The sequence below is a fragment of the Humulus lupulus genome, chromosome 8, assembly GCF_963169125.1.
Source record: "Humulus lupulus chromosome 8, drHumLupu1.1, whole genome shotgun sequence".
In the NCBI taxonomy this organism is placed as follows: domain Eukaryota; kingdom Viridiplantae; phylum Streptophyta; class Magnoliopsida; order Rosales; family Cannabaceae; genus Humulus; species Humulus lupulus.
The window spans coordinates 88778548-88790586 of NC_084800.1; positions in this window are offsets into that span (position 1 = coordinate 88778548).

Genomic DNA, 12039 nt, shown 5'->3' on the forward strand with positions numbered 1-12039 from the left:
TTGCAGGAGTCGGATCCTCGATCTCCTTTGCGATACAGAACACTCGCTATCCCGCGAGTAGTCGGTACGCTTGCGGCAGAAGCTGGAACGGCGCGATCCCCACATACGCAAGAATCGCACGAAGTAGTCGTGGAGCGGGAGCGTGGCCCCCGCGCTAATGTGGCCGGCGCTCCAGGCCCCGAATTCCTCAACGAACGTGTGCGCCCGCTCCTCGATCCTGGCCATGCGGTTGTGGAAAAGTCTGGGAGTTGATTCGATGCCCAGACGCTTCTCTAGGAGGTACATCATCCAGTAATTCTGGAACAGGTTGGGCACCACGTCCATTTCCCACCCGTTACCTTTGGATGTCCGGGACCCAGAGATGGCGACAAGGGCCCTGTTGACTTCTTCTTTGGAATGGAGGGTGACGCCTGTTGCCATAGTCGATGATTTGGGAACAAAGAAAGAAAGCCAAGAAGTCAGTACCTGAACCCAGAATAGTCAGTTGAGGTACTAGGGATCTCCTAAGGACTACTTGGAGCCCCTTCAGATCGGGTCCGGGATCACCAAGGAATCCCGAGACCCTGATCGGGAACGGAAGAAGAGTTACTGAGGCCCCGTCCTCTGTTCGGGGAACATCCGAATACATAGCAACCCGAACCAGGCAGCCTTCCTAACAACTCCTAAACGTAATCAAATTCTAGCAACCTAAACGTGGGAATTGAAAGAACAACCTAAGTTCACATGTTCACCAAGAAGGTCAGAAGGACTTACTGTGAGTTGTTGGCCGTAAAAGATGGTGGTCATCCGACGGTAGGAGCAGCAGGACTTCGTTCTTGAAATGGTGAAGCCGGTTCAGCAATTCGTCAATGGGACAGGCACAAGACGAGTTCACAGGCGGACAAGCAGACACTGGGGCCGTAGGGAATAGATGACGATGCAGAATTAGCAGATGATGGTGGATGTCGCTGGCGATATTGGACATGCAAAGCTTGCAAAGGTAATAAATTCTTAAGATGGCTCGAGAGTGTAAAAATGTAAAACGAGCGTCTGTGGGGTAATTATAAGGGCCTAAATCCTGGCCTCTGATCCGACGGACAAGTGTCTCCCCATCAGACGGCCCAGAATCGTGCAGGGGCATTTATGAGCCCTCTCAGGCTGGATCCTCGCCATCTCAGATCTAGCGGCCCAGGAGGGGCGGATGCCAAAGGTCGCCCCATCCTACGGTCCACCTCATCCCAGGGGTATTAATGATGGACCCCCGTGCGGATGGGACGCTTCGAGATCAGTGCTAACACCCTATCCTAGGCCTAGCGACCCTTGAGATGGCTAGACGACCTTTCAAGGACGAGACCCATCCACACAGCAATCATCTGGTGACACGTGTACCCCTACCATGAAGCGGGACAAAGGTAAACGTACCCGGACACTGGTAAATGGTCCGGGCCCAGCATACGGCCAACGTCACTGCCTTCTGTCGCGAACCCACGATTCCAATCAGGAACTGGGAAGGCAACCGTGAATCGTCCGGGGGCAAGGCAAGCCTTTGCCTGGCGGCCCCAGGCGAAGGCTTGGGGGGTAAATGTTATCCCCATTTCCTGACGTGGGCCCGGGGTGGCGGTTTAGGCCCATGGATTGGGCATTCGAGTGTGGGCCCGGCCCAAGCCCGCTTGGTACAGGAATATGTTAAGGGGCAGGGCCCTAGTGCTCTTTCGAGGCCCTGATGGTGCTCCAAGACGGTTGTCCGGGAGACGTACAGAGCTCAAGCCCCGTTGAAGTACGCGTGAATGTTCCCGGAGCCTGGCTCGGTCCGTGCCTGTGGTAAACAAAGAGGGACAAAGGTAAATGTACCTGGATTAGGTCGTCCCCGGTTGGTAAGGGAAAGCGTCCGTGACTCTGAAGCCGCCCCACTCCGCATGGGGGTTGTCACCACTTTTCGTTTGCAGAAAAGGTCACCTCGGGATTGCACGTCGCTATTTCTGATCTGCGCTGCCAAGTAAACTGACTGATCTTATCCCCTGAATCTGCCTCGTAACTCGAAGTGCCCAGACCAAAAGCACTGTTTTGTCGGGCGAAGTGTAGCTTTTGGGCCACCTTATTGGGCCTTGAATAGTCTTGAATTTATGTATGTTTTATCTTTTATATTGGGCTTCCACTAGAGAACCCAAGAGTATCCATATCTCTGATGGGCCCAGGTTATACCCGGCCCAGACCCAGTGTTCCCATGAGTCTATAAATATAGGCAATGGAACACTAGAAAAAACTCTCTCTCTTCAACTAATATACAGTTACTCTGCCAAAACACAGAGAGAAACACCATTGTAAAAGATGTTCCAAGCTCTAATACAACAGACGCGTGGACTAAGGCTCGTTAACGCCCCAACCACGTAAAAAATCTTGTGTTACTTTTCTACATTTCATATCTTTAGTCTTAGCTAATATTCATTAGCATGGTTTCCAAAAATCTCGGTAAACACTATCCACAATCACCCACACCGAATCATGCTGTCCCACGGTCTTCGGCAACCCAACCACGAAGTCCATGGTAATATCTTCCCACTTCCACTCTAGAATCCCTAGAGGCTGCAGCAACCCAGCCGGCCTCTGATGTTCTGCCTTGACCTGCTGACAAGTTAAGCACTTGGCCACATATTCCACCACATCCCTCTTCATCCTCGACCACCAATACAAAGCTCTCAGATCTTGGTACATCTTTGTCGTACCTCGATGTAAGGAATAGGGAGTGGTATGCGATTCATCTAAGATCTCCCATCGAATATCAGAATCCATCGGAACACAAATCCGACCCTTGTACTTTAGTAACCCCATCTCCGAGATAGAAAATTCCTTAGCCGCTCTGACTAAGACATTCTCTCTATGCCCTCTCAACTGGGAATCCTTCCCCTGTGCCTCCTTGATCCTCTCAATGAGTGTAGACTGAAGAGTGATGTTGGCTAACCGACAAACCACCAACTCTATACCCGCTCTTATCATCTCCTCCCCTAGCTTATCGGATATCTGCTCGAACTGAACAACTGTTCTGGGCCTTTCCGACTCAATGCATCAGCCACTACATTAGCCTTCCCAGGATAGTAAAGGATATCACAATCATAATCCTTAACCAACTCCAGCCATCGTCTCTGGCGCATATTCAAACCCTTCTGAGTAAAGAAGTACTTCAAACTCTTATGGTCGGTGTATATCTCGCACTTCTCACCATAGAGATAATGTCTCCAAATCTTAAGTGCAAATACCCCCGCTGCCAAATCAGATCATGCGTGGGATATCTCTGCTCATACTCCTTTAACTGTCTCAATGCGTAGGCTATCACCCTACCAGCTTGCATCAGCACACACCCTAAACCCTGTCTGGATGCATCACAGTAAACCACAAACTTCTCATTATCTGTCTGCAAACTTAACACTGGCGCGGTGATCAGTCGCCGCTTCAACTCTTTGAAACTGTTCTCATATCAGTCTGCCCAAACATACTTTGTCTTCTTCTTTGTCAATTCTGTCAATGCCGTAGCTATCCTGGAGAACCCCTCAACAAACCGCCGATGATACCCTGCCAATCCCAGAAAACTCCTAACTTCAGGAACACTGCTCGGTCTAGGCCAATCTCTCACTGCCTCAATCTTACTTGGATCAACTAGAATCCCTTACTTACTGACGATATGGCCCAGAAATGTAACTTGCGGTAACCAGAACTCACACTTGCTGAACTTAGCATATAACCTATGCTCCCTTAACCGCTGCAATACCAAATGTAGATGTTGCTCATGTTCTGTCTCTGACTGAGAATACACCAAAATGTCATCGATGAACACAATTATAAACTTATCTAGATAATCCTTGAAAACCTTATTCATCATATCCATAAAAGCAGCTGGGGCATTGGTTAATCCGAAGGACATAACCAGGAATTCATAGTGTCCATACCTCTTGCGGAAAGCGGTCTTTGGTATGTCCTCTTCTTTAATCCTTAACTGATGGTAACCTGATCAGAGATCAATCTTGGAAAACACTGTTCTTCCCTGTAACTGGTCGAATAAATCGTCGATCCTAGGCAGTGGATACTTGTTCTTAATGGTCAATTTGTTCAGCTCCCTGTAGTCGATACACATCCTTCTTCTTGACGAACAGCACTAGAGCACCCCATGGCGAGAAACTTGGTCTGATGAACCCCAAATCTAGTAACTCCTGCAATTGATTCTTCAACTCCTTCAACTCTACCGGAGCCATTCTGTAGGTGTCCTAGATACTAGCTCTACCCCTGGTGCCAACTCTATAACAAACTCAATCTCACGTTGCAGCGGCAACCCTGGCAGGTGTGTTGGAAATAACTCACATACCAATCTGGTCTCACCCAGTCCAACCGACATAACCCTAGAGGTATCTACAATGTTCGCTAGGAATCCTATGCAACCTTCCTACATTAGGTCTCTAGCCTTCAGTGCTGAAATCATAGGTACTTGCGGTCCACTAACTGTCCCCACAAATATAAAAGGTATCTCCCTTTCTGGTTCAAAAGTCACCATCATGCGCTTGTAGTCAATCATCGCCCCATACTTCGATAACCAATCCATCCCTAGTATCATATCGAAGTCATCCATCGCAAGCTCAATCAGATCAACAGACAACTCCCTACCATCTACCTCTACTGGTAAAGCTCTAATCCATCTCCTAGAGACTACCAGTTCCCCAGTTGGCAACAAAGTCTTAAAACCCCTAGCATACAAAACATTAGGTGTACACAATTGATCTATCACTCTAGCAGACACAAACGAATGAGTAGCTCCCGAATCAATCAATGCAGTATAAGAAAACCCAGCACTAGAAATTTGACCTGTCACAATCGAGGGGCTAGCCTCCGCCTCAGTCTGAGTAAGGGTAAACACTCTGGCAGAAGCGAGACTGTCGCCTTGCTTCAGCTCCTCTTTCCTGGTTTGTGGGCAGTCCTTCTTCAGACAATTGGCACTCCCAGAGAAAAAGTAGGCCCTAATCCTGCACTCACCTTGGTGTCGTCGTCTGCACCGAGGACATACTGGAAAACTGCTCCAGTTGTCACCTCCGCCCTGACGGCCACCAAAAACACCCCTTGCCCTCCTATCTGAGCTAGGAGGAACAAGAGAATCTGGGGCATTTCTCTTCTGCTCACTAGAGCCACTACCCCGACTGAATCCAATAAAAGGAGGCACTGTCCTCTTGGCATCGCGCCTAACAGCGTTCACTCTCCAAATCTGATCCTCGGCCCCCTCAGCTGTAAGGGCCTTGTCCACAACCTGAGCATAGGTAGTGTTCTCTGGATCAAAGGTAATCTTCACATCACGGGCGATCATAACATTCAACCCCCATACAAATATGTCTCTTCTTGCCGCATCTGTCGGCACCAAATCCAGCGCAAATTTCGCCAACCGGTAAAATTTCAAAGCATACTCAGTAACTGTCAACCGGTTTTGAGTCAGGTAAATGAACTCGTCAACCTTCGTAGCTCGGACTGCTACACTGTAGTATTTCTTGTTAAAGATGTTCCAGAATTCTTCCCAAGTCATAAGTACCACATTCCTCCTCTGAATCACTACATCCCACCAGATGCGGGCATCCTCTTTGAACATGTTGCTGACACAAGCTACCCTCTCGTTCCCTTCCACCCTCATGAAATCCAGGATGGCGGAAATCATATTCATCCACTGCTCTACCCGCAATGGGTCTGGTCCACCCTCAAAGGTGGGAGGATGCTGCTTCCTGAACCTATCATACAAAGGTTCCTACCTGTTCTCCATAACGAGCTGAACCGGCACTGGCGCCACAACCTGCTGAACTGGCAACCCAGTGACCTGAGGAAGGGCATGCTGCCTCAACTGTCAAAGTTCCTCCTCTGTTCGTTGTAGTCTCGCTTCCATTTCGGCAAACATCTGTTGCCAATTCTGTGGGGTAGGTGGAGGGTCCCGACCCTGGTTGTCATCCTCGACCCTACTGCCGCGGAGTCTCGATGATTGTCGAGGCATCTCAGCAAATATGCCAACAATCAACGATGCCGCTCATCAGGCATGATAACAACATCCAAAACCACCTCCCAATCACATTATCCAACCATAAACAACAATGCACATAACATACAGATAACATATAACACTCAACAAGCCATGCCCTGGCATCATGCATATGTTAAATCATTCATCACGCTCTATATAAGATAAGCAAGCAAACAGGGCATTTAAGCACATAATCAGGCATATAAGTCAATCATTACCAACCAACCTGAGTCGAGCTTGTCACTGACAGCGAGCGTACATGTTCGATCAATCTCCAGGAACCATAAACCTTGGCTCACTCTGATACCAAGTTGTAATGCCCTACTTCCTTAGAACCGTTACCAAGTGAGTTTGAAATGTGCAATTAACTCGCTAATCAAGGTTTTAAGACAAAAGTGTAGCTAAACCATAAAAGAAGTCACATACTTTGAAAATAATTCCATTCATTGAAAATTATAAGTGTTTAACATTTGGGATCCCAAAAATCCTATTTAGAAACATTTACAATTCCAAAATATGATTAAAATCGACTCAACGACAAAACTAGGTTTAATACAACCATCTCCCAAAAATACCCCTAGCCGTGGCAGCCAGGCAGGCCAAACATGTACTCGCCGCTTCATGCTCTTCGTGCTCATGGTTGATCGACCTTCCCCTTGCCCTTAACTGTACCATAGAACACCCGTGAGTCAAAGCCCAACAAGAAAACTCACACAAGCAGAAAACATATCCATACTTAACAATCAACATGTAATCAAGCCGCCAATAGGCTAAACATGTACAACCACGCCGTCCCTGGCACTTTATAGGGCCCTGGGTTCGCGGTCTGTACCGTGAGGATATCCTAGGTATCCTTTAGGGTCTCGCCCAGGCAACTCACACTTTGCGTGCTAAACGCTGCTCCCGGCCCTTTGCCGTTCTCGGCCTTCGCCGTTCCCGGCCCTCGCCGTTCCCGGATCTTCCCATTCATTCACATATATGCACACATAGCATAATTAAACAAGTACTTAAACACGTATAAACTCAATTAATGGGGCTATGCCTCGCAACACAAGCTCTGCGGGTACAACAGTTTTCTTACCTGTGTCCCGAGTCTTCCAAGCACCGATGTCCCGAGCATAGTCCCCTAATCCGAGCCTCGCTGAAACCGTAGTCACAATGCACCAAAAATATCCATCCATCGAGTTCTAATTTATTAAATAACTTTGGGTCATAATTCTAGTCTCCGGGATCTTAAATTATATCAATTTGGGTGATAAAATCCATCCCGAGCCTTAACTTTTGGATTCCCGAGCCTAAAACCTCCTTAATGCCCTAAGGCTCACTAAGTGCTGCGACCCCTTGAACCCATGTCGCGGCCCCCAGCTCAACCAGAGGCCTAGCCTTATTTTGTCCACATGCGCCGCGGCCGTGCCTGTAGGGCGTCGCAGCGCGCCTCCACTTTTAGGCGCCCTAATGTTCTAAGGGGCCGCGGCTCAACAAGAACAATGCCACGGCCCGACCCCTTGAACCCAAAAAAATCCTCCATTTTCTTTACCAAAACCAAGCCAATTACCCCTAAAATCAATCTAACAACTTAGTTTAATCATTCAAGAAGTTCCACTATGATTCCAGCAACAAAACCTAACAAACTCTAGCTTTAAAACTCAATAAACCCAACATTCAATCTTCAACTTCAATACCTCAAAAGAACTAAGAAAACCAGTCAATAACCACTGAATTAACTAGTTAAAATCACAGTTGATGCTTACCTTAGCCTCTGCTTGAATCCACAAAGTGATGCTGAGTTAATCCCCAAGTCTAGAGCTCAAATTCTTGCTTAATTCCCAACTTTTCCATTGGTTTGGCTTAGAGAGAAAATGAGAGAGAAAGATAATGTTTTGGGTCGGTTTCTCCAAGTTTCTGAGTATTTCTTTGGTTTTTTTATTTAACTTAGTCTCTAAGGTTACCTCAAGGCTCGGGGTACCAAAAACGTCCCCGAGGGCAAAATGGTAAATTTCCCCAATATTCCCTCCTAAACACTCTAACTTCAAATATATCTCCAAATATTTATTTTCGTAACCCGATAACCCCTTAAAACGTCTAATGCCAAAATACCCCTCGACTCGCCCTGAGTCGAGTATTCAACCCCATTTTGACTTTCTAGCTAATCGCTCCCTAGGACTGTCTCGGATCGTGCAACACAGATATATCACAAGTATATCACAATTATTACAATGATCACATTTATGCCCTCAATGGACGTATATTACTAACATGCCCCTAATAACCAAACGAGGCCCACATGCATATTTAATTCACCTAAACATGCATCTCTAATCACATTCTCATATAAATTCACATATTATATAATAAATCACTTATTTTCCTACAGGCACGCTAATCAAGGCCCTAAGCATATTAGCAAATTTGGGTCGTTACACCCCCATAAGAATCCAACCCCTGTCCTCAACCGAATGAAATCTGACGAAAAAGACACCATGAGTAAGAAGACTCACCCTATCTAGATTATGTTGCTTCCAAATTCTCCTAAAAAAACCATCAATCACATGTACTGGTGGATTTGCTCCTAACACATAACATACAAGTGCAGAATCCCAGTAGTGAATCTCATCAATTATGTCTTCATCACTAATTTTAGCACATCCTTCTTCCTTTCCCATAATCTCCTTTCCAAGACGCAAAATAGGGCAACACGAAGGAGTATTACCTGAACAGGTTTTCACTGATCTAACCCCCATTACTTATGCTATTGTTGCTTGAATTTCTGATCTGTTTATCATTTCCTTCTCAGTTGAATGTGGAGATAACGTCATCCCGTCTCCATCATCTCCAAGAGTTAATTCCTTCATAATCACATGAACACCATGACTTGCATCAATATCATGTTTTGAGTCTGAACATTGTAATTCCTCTATTCCTAGGAGTTGATCCATCGATTTCGTTTTCTTGACCGGATTCGACAAATTCAGACTTTTCTTCTTAATCTTCGGAGTTTTGGCTGCATTTTTACGAAGTCTAGGTCTCCCTACCATAGCACAGCCCTAGCAGAGCATAGAGAGTCTTTACCTTTCTTTTCCAAAATTCAAATTAAAATGCTCTAATCTAAATTCTAGAAAATTAATTGTGGTATTTTTGCAAATAAAAATAAATTATGGTATTTTTGCATAAATTCATAGACTTGCTCATTTAGTAACATGATTTGGCTCATCCAATTATAACATGTATGTTTGCACTATATGTGGTATTTTTGCAATTGGGCTTAGATGCATACAGTGACCCATATGTTTGCTTAATATATGGGTCTTACTAAATAAAAAATTCCTACAATGATAGGTTTTATTTGGACCCATTAGAAAATGTATGTAGTAACCAGGTTAACTTTCTCTTAAACCTCTGTATTTATGTGACTATAGGTTGTCTTAATTTTATAGAATAGATTTAACTTGAGTTGTGGTGATAGAATAAGGTTTAATTTTTAAAAAAATATTTAGTGGTTATGATTATAGTATTTAGTGGTTATGATTATAGTATTTAGTGGTTATGATTAGTATAGTATAGTATAATATAGTATAGTTTTGTGATATTAGTAGCCTTGTTTGTGGAAAATGGGTGATTGCGAAAGAATAAATTAATTATGTTATTATTAAGAATTGTTATGGATCGAGTCTACATAAAGCCCTAAAGCCCAATAAGATTTTGGGCTTAGTAAATTCAAAATCAGCCTAGAGAATTAGAGTTTGTTATTTTATGATTAGTTAGGATATTTGTGGATTAAGTTGTTATTTAGATAATTAAATAGTGTTTTCGTAACTTTAGGATACTGTAACTTCGAACCTATTTTTGACCCAATTATGTTATGATTTTAGAAAAATAGTATTTCTAAAAAGTTGTAGATAATTGAATTAGATTTCTAACAATATAAAGATTGTCGAAATCTAACTTCTACAGCTCTAGTTATGTTTATTTTACTAGAGTTGAGTCCAGAGTTACGATATTTAGGTAGTTAGAGGTTAGCATATTTTTTCCTAGGTAGTTTGATGTTAGATTATTTTTTTCAATTATTTAATAAAAATATTAATAAGATAATGTAGAGATATTTTCTATAGAAGTTAGGATTCTATTTTATTTAAATTTAAAGTTGGATTATAGTTAGAATGAAATTATGATTTTTGAGAGCCTATAAATATAGCTTATTCCTTCTCATTTTTCTCTCATTCACTCTTGCTCTTCTTTAGACCCTCACACACACATTCTCTCTCTCCCTATTGTTGTCGTGCACCACCATCAAAACACAAACTCTAAGGCCAAAATCATCATCACCATCACCTCTTCAAATCTTTGAAACCCTAGTACCCAAAGAGGCCACACGACCAAGGCTATCTTTCTTATTGTCAAAACCTTACAAGCAAGCTTTTAAGGATCTAGGGTTTTTCTTCAAGATCAAGGTTGTGGTATAGTTAAGTTTTAATTGTTTTTTAGTTTTAAATCTATTAGTTTATGTTTTAATAATGGTGTTATGTTTATGAAATAGGATTTTAAGCGGGATTAGCATATAAAGAACTCAAGTATAGTTTCTGTGCACCACACTCAAGGTAAGGAAAATTAGGTAGTTTAGTTTATGACCTAGTTTATGTTTTGTATGGCCTAACATTTCAGGTACAATAAAAGGGTAAGTGTGGCTGGACCTAAGGTGTCCAATGATGCATGACATACTTATGTCTGGTAGGCTCAGTTGTCAAAATTGTATGACGGACCCAAGTTGATGTTCGGTAGGCTCAGTTGCCAAACTTGTATGACAGACTTATGTCTGGGGCTTAATTGCCACCCCTGTATAAGCACTTATCTTTTTATTATATCTGTCTTGTTATTATGACTTATGATTTATGATTATGACCTATGACCTATGGTTATTATTATGACCTATGACTTTTGACTATGAACTATGATTTAGATTATGATTTATGATTATGACTTAGGCTATGCTATGACCTAGGGTTTTATGATGTTGTATGATTAGTATAAATAAGTTATGTTATGACTCTTGTAAAATTTATGATATGTTTGATTATATGATTATATAACTGACTTTTATTTGTTTCTTGGGTTGTCTTGATTTGTTATTTTTGTGTTTATGACTAATGTTATGATTATAGGATAAAATTTATGATCTAGATCTGTGTGTGATCTTTGGTATGACGGTGATATAGGATAAATTATGACCTTGGTTTCTATTATGAATATGGTTTCTGTTATGAATATAGTATTGCATGTGAAATTATTTGTTATAAGTTTATGATTGATTTCTGTATGAATTGCTGTGTATTTTCCTTACTGGGCTTAGAAGCTCATTCCTTTCTTTTATTTATGCAGAATAAGTTAACCTTAGATGACCGGTGGCAAGCGGATTTCCAATAGTAAGACTAGTGTGAATATGTGGGGTTCGTATAGCCGCGTGTTATTTTCTTGGAAAATTATTAACTTTATTATTTAATGTTGCCTAGTTTTAATTTTATTTTACTGTAAAGACTATTATTTATTTTTCTTAAACCTGGATTATGTTTATTTTAAATTATCAATAAAGAAGGCAACACTGTTTACGATTTATTTTTTCAACATCTTTATTTTCTACAATTAAAGCTAGAATTTAGGGTGTTACAATGTAAAGTTTAAATTCCTCTCTTGTGGGTGGTTCCACTTGTGAAGGCTTATTTACTTTACATGACTATAGTGGACCTAATAAATTAATAACAATTAATAAAACGAAGGTTTAAATTCTTGTCTTTTGGACCTTGTATGGAAGTATGGAGGCCTTAGAAGTGGGAACGACATACTGGAACCAGCCCTCCTCCATACAAGACCAATTGTTAAGGCTCATTTGCTTCAGTTGGACTTAATTGTATAGGTTCATTATAATAGTTAAATCTAAATATTGATTAGCAACAAATTAATTCTAATGTAATTGAATTTGTTTCAATGTAACACTTTAAAATTAATAGAAAATTATAAGACTTTGGCTTTAA